Source organism: Palaemon carinicauda, chromosome 13 (assembly GCF_036898095.1).
Source record: "Palaemon carinicauda isolate YSFRI2023 chromosome 13, ASM3689809v2, whole genome shotgun sequence".
Classification (NCBI taxonomy): Eukaryota; Metazoa; Arthropoda; class Malacostraca; order Decapoda; family Palaemonidae; genus Palaemon; species Palaemon carinicauda.
The window spans coordinates 19,897,640-19,907,639 of NC_090737.1; the positions used below are offsets into that span (position 1 = coordinate 19,897,640).

The 10,000-nt window shown below is 32.0% G+C and overlaps 1 pseudogene; it reads right to left on the minus strand.

Moving 5' to 3' along the window:
- The window catches only part of LOC137652202 (CB1 cannabinoid receptor-interacting protein 1-like), a 255,594-nt pseudogene that overhangs the window by 223,430 nt on the left and 22,164 nt on the right, over positions 1-10,000 (minus strand).

The window sequence follows — 10,000 nt, forward strand, 5'->3', positions numbered from 1 at the left end:
TTCCGTTATTTGGAAGAATATATATCTAACATTACCTTTTTTATCATATAGAAGATATATCAATCATTACCTATTTTATTTTATGGAAGCTTTACCGGTCATTACCTATTTTATTATATTGAAGATGTATCTGACATTACCTTTTTTATCATATAGAGGATATATTAATCATTACCGATTTTATTTTAAGAAAGCTTTATCTGTCCTTGCCTATTTTATTATATTGAAGATATATATGAGATTACATTTTTTATTATATAGAGGATATATTGATCATTACCGATTTTATTTTAAGGAAGCTTTATCTGTCCTTACCTATTTTATTATATTGAAGATATATCTGACATTACCTTTTTTATCATATAGAGGATATATTAATCATTACCGATTTTATTTTAAGGAAGCTTTATCTGTCCTTACCTATTTTATTATATTGAAGATATATCTGACATTACCTTTTTATCATATAGAGGATATATTAATCATTACCGATTTTATTTTAAGGAAGCTTTATCTGTCCTTACCTATTTTATTATATTGAAGATATATCTGACATAACCTTTTTTATCATATAGAGGATATATTAATCATTACCGATTTTATTTTAAGGAAGCTTTATCTGTCCTTACCTATTTTATTATATTGAAGATATATCTGACATTACCTTTTTTATCATATAGAGGATATATTAATCATTACCGATTTTATTTTTAAGGAAGCTTTATCTGTCCTTACCTATTTTATTATATTGAAGATATATCTGACATTACCTTTTTTATCATATAGAGGATATATTAATCATTACCGATTTTATTTTAAGAAAGCTTTATCTGTCCTTGCCTATTTTATTATATTGAAGATATATATGAGATTACATTTTTTATTATAGTGAAGATATATCATTCATTACTTATTTCATGTTATGGAAGATTTATCAGTCATTACCTATTTTATTATATAGAATAGATATCAATCATTACCTATTTTATTTTATGGAAGATATATCTGTCATTAACTCTTTTGTTATATAGTAGATTTATCAGTCATTACCCATTTTATTATATAGAAGATAGATCAGTCATTACCTATTTTATTATATAGAAAATACATCAGTCATTACCTATTTTATTATATAGAAAATATATTTCATTACCTATTTTATTATATAGAAGATATATCAGTCATTACCTATTTTATTATATAGAAAATACATCAGTCATTACCTATTTTATTATATAGAAAATATATGTCATTACCTATTTTATTATTTAGAAGATATATCAGTCATTACCTATTTTATTATATAGAAAATATATGTCATTACCTATTTTATTATATAGAAAATATGTCAGTCATTACCTATTCTATTATATTGAATTTATAACTGACATTACCTATTTCATTATATACAATGTATATCAGTTATTACCTATTTTATTATATAGAAAATATATCAGTCATTACCTATTTTATTATATAGAAGATATATCTAACATCACCCATTTTTATATAGTCCGGACTCTTCAACCTCCTCGTGCACTCACCAAGCGAGGAACAGTTTGTTTTTACCATTATCACCAGAAAAAAAAAAGTCTGTCCTAAGAAAACAATTTACAGTCAATATTTCCTTTTTTAGTCCCCTGCTTATTTTGGCACCAAACACAGAATTTTCAGTCTCGGGAATATAATATTTTGCCAAGTTTACCTGATAGGTATATATGGCCCGGCGAGTTTTGTTTAAGCAATGGACAGGATCGCGCCTTGTGACCAGCTGGTGTCAGCGTCTTTTGTATATTTGGAGAGTTTTGGAGTTTTAGGACTATTATAGTTTAGGCCAACCTTTTGGCTTTGACTTAATCTTGTTTTTTCTCTCATTATATGTTTTCTGTTTTCTTGTCTCTGTCTCTGCGTATATTGTCTTACAAATAGAAGGTGAATGATTATTGCTTTCATTATCAATTTAATGTCTAACGATGATAGAACGCCAGATTTTGTATGTTTCTAACCTCTTGTGACTTTTGAGTATTTATGATAAGGAATAGTATTAGCATATAGTTAGTAACATTGTAACTCGTGGATAATACACACATACCTATATATAAATATATATATATATATATATATATATATATGTGTGTGTGTGTGTGTGTGTGTGTGTGTGTACGCGCATTCATTAATATATATGTATATATATACATATATATATATAAATATATATATATATATATATATATATTATATATATATATATATATATATATATATATAGTACATATATGTGTGTATGTATTTTTCAGGATGTCCTCGTATATATTTTAATATATATATATATATATATATATATATGTGTGTGTGTGTGTGTGTGTGTATGTGTGGAGTGTGTATGTGTGTAATGAATTTAACTTTTAAATCCTAAATCTCATCTTGCATAATTCTTCATTATACGATCACTTTCAATAAAAAAAAAAAAAAAAACTTGTGGATTTCTGAAAATAAAATACCGGTAAAGTCTTAGTCTCAGATACCGAGTGGTCAAGTTGGGATGACAGTAATGATTTGTTGGAATTTATTTATTTATTTATTTATTTTTTTTTTTTTTTTTTTGTCGGGGGGGGGGGGCAATCAGGGTCCTATATTTGCTCCCTTCATCAGTCGAAATGTCATTTCGGATTTTCAAAAATGTCAGTATGATACGTATCCTGCTTGCGCTCGTATTTAAACGTGGGAAAGGATATATTTTTCAATACTTTTTAATGACATGAAAATACTTTAGAACTGATAAATGGAGATCTCTTTTACATAATAGTTTTTTAAGCGTTACTCACATTTTTAACATTTTAATAAATATATATTTCCATTGTAATTAGATATAATTTTTGATTCACGAAAAATTTTATTAACAGTATTCATTACTCAAAATTGCTTCTTCTTTAATATTTTGCTAGAGGCCATAAATGTTCATTTTCCCCAGGAAGGAATATATTTTTAATACTTTTTAATGACACGAAAATACTTTAGAACTGATAAATGGAGATCTATTGCTTTTACATAATAGTTTTTTATGCGTTACTCACATTTTTAACATTTCAATAGATATATATTATAATGTAGATATAATTTTTGATTCACGAAAAACAAGTTATTACCAGTATTCATTACTCAAAATTACTTTTTCTTTAATATTTTGCATGAGGCAATGAATGTTCATCCCCCCCCCCCCGTATTAATAGACAGTAACTAACGTTCAATTATATTAGAGCTTCTTTTTGTATTGTTTAATTTCTAATTTGATAATGAAATCCTCAGTAATTAGCCTATATTGATACTAGGGTTTTCCTAATGAACTGGGGAGGGGGGCGGAGATTAAGCTACCTATATGTGCTTCAACTTTTTAATAATGCCTTTATATAATACATTAATTCCTCACTGATGCGTATCCTCTCCCGGGAGGAAAAGATGTTCAATGAACTAATTTCTTCGAAAAGGCAAAACTCAAATTTGTGTTGAAGGAACGAGGTCAGGAGAGAGGAAACACGCGTCTTGTGACCAACTGGTGTCGGCTCCTTTGTTTATTAACAAAGTTTAAGCTCTTCGTAGTATTTTTTGGGCAAGGAGGGCCGAGAGAGAGAGAGAGAGAGAGAGAGAGAGAGAGAGAGAGAGAGAGAGAGAGAGAGAGAGAGAGAGAGAGAGAGAGGAAGCAGGAGTATTTTTTTTCATCCATTAAATCTAAGTGCTCGCTAAAGGATATATATATATATATATATATATATATATATATATATATATATATATATATACACTGTATATATATGAATATATACACACATATATACATATACAGTATATGTATACATATATGCCTATATATACATATACAGTATATGTATACATATTATATGCATATATATACATATACATATATATATGTATTATATATACATATATACTTATGTATATATATACACACACACACACATATATATATATATATATATATATATGTATACATGTTATATGCATATAAATATACTGTGTATATATATATAAATATATGTATATATATATATATATATATATATATATATATATATATATAAATATAAATTTATATACAGTATAGATAGATATATATATATATATATATATATATATATATATATATATATAACGAATATCTATTTCAGTATAAAAAATAACCTTCGTCTTCTCGATTGTATTTGTATTGATTTTGTGATCAAGAAGCCATTGAAATATTACATCATTAGTGATCTACTTTCGATGATTGTGACGTCAGCACAATGTTTTAAGGGAGAAGAGTTTCCTATTTATATTTATATTCGTCTTAATGTCATCACTAATATTTGAAAAGGCCATCGAGTCTCTCTCTCTCTCTCTCTCTCTCTCTCTCTCTCTCTCTCTCTCTCTCTCTCTCTTTATATATATGTATATGTATATATATGTGTATATATATATATGTATATATATGTATATATATATATTTATATATATGTATATATATATGTATATATATGTATGTATATTTATATGTATATATATATATATATATATATATATATATATATATGTTTATATTTATATATACATATATATGTATATATATATATATATATATATATATATATATATTTAAAAAAAATCCTTGTTTATTTTCTAAGACTATAATTGTGGTACATAATATCATAAAACCCTTTTCAAAGTAGTAATATCTTAACGTCGTGAAATGGTTTGTATATCACCATGATCAACAAAACTGTATTAATCATGGCCATCCATACTAGGTTGGTTTGCTGTGACTGATAAGAATAAAATTTCTTATTATCACCAACCCGCTGTGGCCAACGTAGTGATAAAAACTGGCTAAACCCCAGACAGGAATAAGGACATGTCTGAGGCATTTGTCCTGCTGTGGATTAGAAACGGCTGCATTTGTTGTTTTTGTTGTTTAAAGGCCCCTCATGAATGGCAGAGGCAAGGGGCAGTGACATTGCCCTATCAAGTAGGACAATGCCCTAGAGACTGACCATATAGACCATATGATCAGCGCCCAAGCACCCCCTCCACCAAAGCTGGGACCAGGGAGGGCCAGGCAATGGCTGCTGATGACTCAACAGATAGGCCTATAGGCTCCCCCAAACCCCTTCCTTAGCTCACAAGGATGGTAAGGTTGCGGAAACTAATGGCAGTAACGAGTCTGAGCGGGACTCGAACCCCCGACTGGCAAACACCAGGCAGAGACGTTACCAATCAGGCCACGACAACCCTGTTGTTGTTGTTGTTGTTTAAAAGTGTATACTTTTCGTACATCGATAAGATTAGAGGTGTCACAACTACGTCATTCCTCGAGGGAAGACCACGCAGAATTTTCGAGTGTCAATTCCAAGCCTACCCAGAAACAGCGCAGAAATTGCGAGTATTCCGCCTGCATTTTGCATGGCGCGTTGCAACTTGCATCGCGTTATTACGTCAGTCACATGTGTCTGTTCCTCCTTGTGTGTGCGTGTGTGCGATATGTAGGTCGTGACCTTTCCAAAAATCTCCCGCTTTCTTTGTTTGCCGTTTGGCTCTCTGCAACATTGCCTAAAACAGCATTTTTTCCCTTTTTCACAATTTCAACTTTTTTGGCGATTATATTTTTCAGTTTCATTATGATTCACCTTAGCAGGTTTACATTTATTAGAGCATTATATTTTTATATATAATCTTTATTAGAATATTCATTTATTTATCGATACGTTAAAGTAAATATTATAAATATATCAATCGTTTCCATTTGATTTAATCACCAAATTCAATAGACGAATTTGATGAAGGATGCATCAGCTCCTGACATTTGGCATCAAAATGTCACCACATAATCGTTCGCGGTCTCTTCTATTCAATCGTAATTTGAGTCTCATCCGGTTTTTTAGAGATAATTCTTGATTGGTCGTGGATTCTCATGCAGAGATAACTCTGGATTGACTTATGGATCATTATGCTGGGATAACATTGGATCGATTGTGGTGGTTTCATATTTAGAGATAATAATGGTTGTCATGACCTTGAATCCATATCTAGAGATAACTCTTCATAGGCTTTGTATCTATATCTAAAGATAACAATGGTTGTCATGACCTTGAATCCATATCTAGAGATAACTCTTCATAGGCTTTGTATCTATATCTAAAGATAACAATGGTTGTCATGACCTTGAATCCATATCTAGAGATAACTCTTCATAGGCTTTGTATCTATATATAAAGATAACAATGGTTGTCATGACCTTGAATCCATATCTAGAGATAACTTCATAGGCTTTGTATCTATATCTAAAGATAACAATGGTTGTCATGACCTTGAATCCATATCTAGAGATAACTCTTCATAGGCTTTGTATCTATATCTAAAGACAGCAATGGTTGTCATGACCTTGAATCCATATCCAGAGATAACTCTTCATAGACTTTGTATCTGTTTCTAGAGATAACAATGATTGTCATGATCTTGAATCCATATCCAGAGATAACTCTTGATAGACTTTGTATCTATATCTAAAGATAACAATGGTTGCCATGAACTTGAATCCATATCCAGAGATAACTCTTGATAGACTTTGTATCTATATCTAGAGATAACATTTGGTTGACTTGAAATCTACATCCATATGTAACACTTCATCGACTGTGGTGGATTTATATATAGAGATAACAATGGTTGTCATGACCTTGAATTCATATCCAGAGATAACTACCGATGGACTTTGTAGCTATATCTAGAGATAACTATTAATTGTCTTTGGACCTATCCTTATTTAGAGATACTACTAGATCGATTATGGTGCATCCATATTTAGAGATAATACTAGATTGGCCTTGGAATCAAATGTTTCCTTTACTCATAAACTCATCTCTATGCGTAAACTAATCCGTAGAGAGAGAACATCTACAGTATGCCTTGCGTAGCACACCGTAGGTGACACAAAAGTTCATTTGAGTTGTCCTTTGGACCAAAGCTGAATTAACTTTGCAGTCCAACTTCTCAGATAATTGTATTTTTCGCCATTTCTAACCAATCCAATTGAGAGTCTGGGAATGTGACTCAGCTTATTATTATTATTATTTTTACTTGCTAAGCTACAACCCTAATTGGAAAAGTAGGATGCTATAAGCCCAAGGGCTCCAACAGGGAAAATAGCTCAGTGAGGAAAGGAAACAAAGAAAAATAAAATATTTTAAGAAGAGCAACGAGTTTAAAATATTTATCTCCTATATAAACTATAAAAACTTTAACAAAATAAGAGGAAGAGAAATAAGATAGAATAGTGTGCCCGAGTGTACCCTTAAGCAAGAGAACTCAAACCCAAGACAGTGGAAGACCATGGTACAGAGGCTATGGCACTATCCAAGATAAAAGAACAATGGTTTGATTTTGGAGTGTCCTTCTCCTAGAAAAGCTGCTTACCATACTTAAAGAGTCTCATCTACCCTTACAAAGAGAAAAGTGGCATTATATGTTATAATGATAATAGCTGTCTACAATTTAGAAATATAAAGGAGAGTTGAGTTAACTACTTCCCCTTTAAAAAACAGATTATAGATATCTGGGAGAAAATTGGACCAAGATGATAATTCAATAGTCTGGCTATAGAGAAACTTGGAAACCAACCGACTTAATAACCGCTAAAAGAAATGGCCGAAATAAAGAAGGTAGAGAAGAGATTGGGATCTAAATTGCCATCTAAAAACTGAACCTTATATTAGTAAAGAAAAAAATAAAGTAATATGAGAATATAGCAACGTAATTAAGAGGGGAAAATTATGCTAGTCCCATCAAGCAGAACTAATTTTTCTCTATATTTTTACTTACGTGACGGAACAGAGGAACTGTAGAGAAGAGGATAAAGATTCAAAGAAGAAAGTTTGTATAGCCATTGAGCTATTGGAAGAGAGGTAGTGTAATTGAATAAAGGTTAGGAACAAGTGAAGGAGAAAAGGAAGTCTATATTTCAAACTTGAAGAAAAGGGAAAGACAGGACTTTGGACAACTGGGAGTAATCAAGGATAGAGATGGAACCCTGGTTGGAAAAGCAGGATGCTGTAAGGCCCGGGGCTCCAACAGGGAAAATATCCCAGTGAGGAAAGGAAACTAGAAAAAAATAGAATATAATAGAAACAGTGACAACATTGAAATAAGTAAACAAAACAAGAGGAAGAGAAATAGGATAGAATAGTGTGCCTGGATGTACCCTCAAGCAAGAGAACTCTAACCCAAGACAGTGGAAGACCATGGTACAGAGGTTATGGCACTACAGAAAATGAGAGAGAAGTAAATGACCGAAAGAAGGTAGAAAAGAGATTGTGGTCAAAATTCCTTTCCAAAAACAACCTTATATGAGTCCCAAATTGCCTTCCAAAAACAACCTTATATGAGTACCAAATTGCCTTCCAAAAACAACCTTATATGAGTACCAAATTGCCTTCCAAAAACAACCTTATATGAGTCCCAAATTGCCTTCCAAAAACAACCTTATATGAGTCCCAAATTGCCTTCCAAAAACAACCTTATATGAGTCCCAAATTGCCTTCCAAAAACAACCTTATATGAGTCCCAAATTGCCTCCCAAAAACAACCTTATATGAGTCCCAAATTGCCTCCCAAAAGCAACCTTATGTGAGTCCCAAATTGCCTTTCAAAAACAACCTTATATGAGTCCCAAATTGCCTCCCAAAAACAACCTTACATGAGTCCCAAATTGCCTCCCAAAAGCAACCTTATATGAGTCCCAAATTGCCTTCCAAAAACAACCTTATATGAGTCCCAAATTGCCTTCCAAAAACAACCTTATATGAGTCCCAAATTGCCTTCCAAAAACAACCTTATATGAGTCCCAAATTGCCTCCCAAAAACAACCTTATATGAGTCCCAAATTGCCTTCCAAAAACAACCTTATATGAGTCCCAAATGCCTTCCAAAAACAACCTTATATGAGTCCCAAATTGCCTTCCAAAAAACAACCTTATATGAGTCCCAAATTGCCTCCCAAAAACAACCTTATATGAGTCCCAAATTGCCTCCCAAAAGCAACCTTATGTGAGTCCCAAATTGCCTTTCAAAAACAACCTTATATGAGTCCCAAATTGCCTCCCAAAAACAACCTTATGTGAGTCCCAAATTGCCTTCCAAAAACAACCTTATATGAGTCCCAAATTGCCTCCCAAAAACAACCTTATATGAGTCCCAAATTGCCTTCCAAAAACAACCTTATATGAGTCCCAAATTGCCTTCCAAAAACAACCTTATATGAGTCCCAAATTGCCTTCCAAAAACAACCTTATATGAGTCCCAAATTGCCTCCCAAAAACAACCTTATATGAGTCCCAAATTGCCTCCCAAAAGCAACCTTATGTGAGTCCCAAATTGCCTTTCAAAAACAACCTTATATGAGTCCCAAATTGCCTCCCAAAAACAACCTTATGTGAGTCCCAAATTGCCTTCCAAAAACAACCTTATATGAGTCCCAAATTGCCTTCCAAAAACAACCTTATATGAGTCCCAAATTGCCTCCCAAAAACAACCTTATATGAGTCCCAAATTGCCTCCCAAAAGCAACCTTATGTGAGTCCCAAATTGCCTTCCAAAAACAACCTTATATGAGTCCCAAATTGCCTTCCAAAAACAACCTTATATGAGTCCCAAATTGCCTCCCAAAAACAACCTTATATGAGTCCCAAATTGCCTCCCAAAAGCAACCTTATGTGAGTCCCAAATTGCCTTCCAAAAACAACCTTATATGAGTCCCAAATTGCCTCCCAAAAACAACCTTATGTGAGTCCCAAATTGCCTTCCAAAAACAACCTTATATGAGTCCCAAATTGCCTTCCAAAAACAACCTTATATGAGTCCCAAATTGCCTCCCAAAAACAACCTTATATGAGTCCCAAATTGCCTCCCAAAAGCAACCTTATGTGAGTCCCAAATTGCCTTTCAAAAACAACCTTAT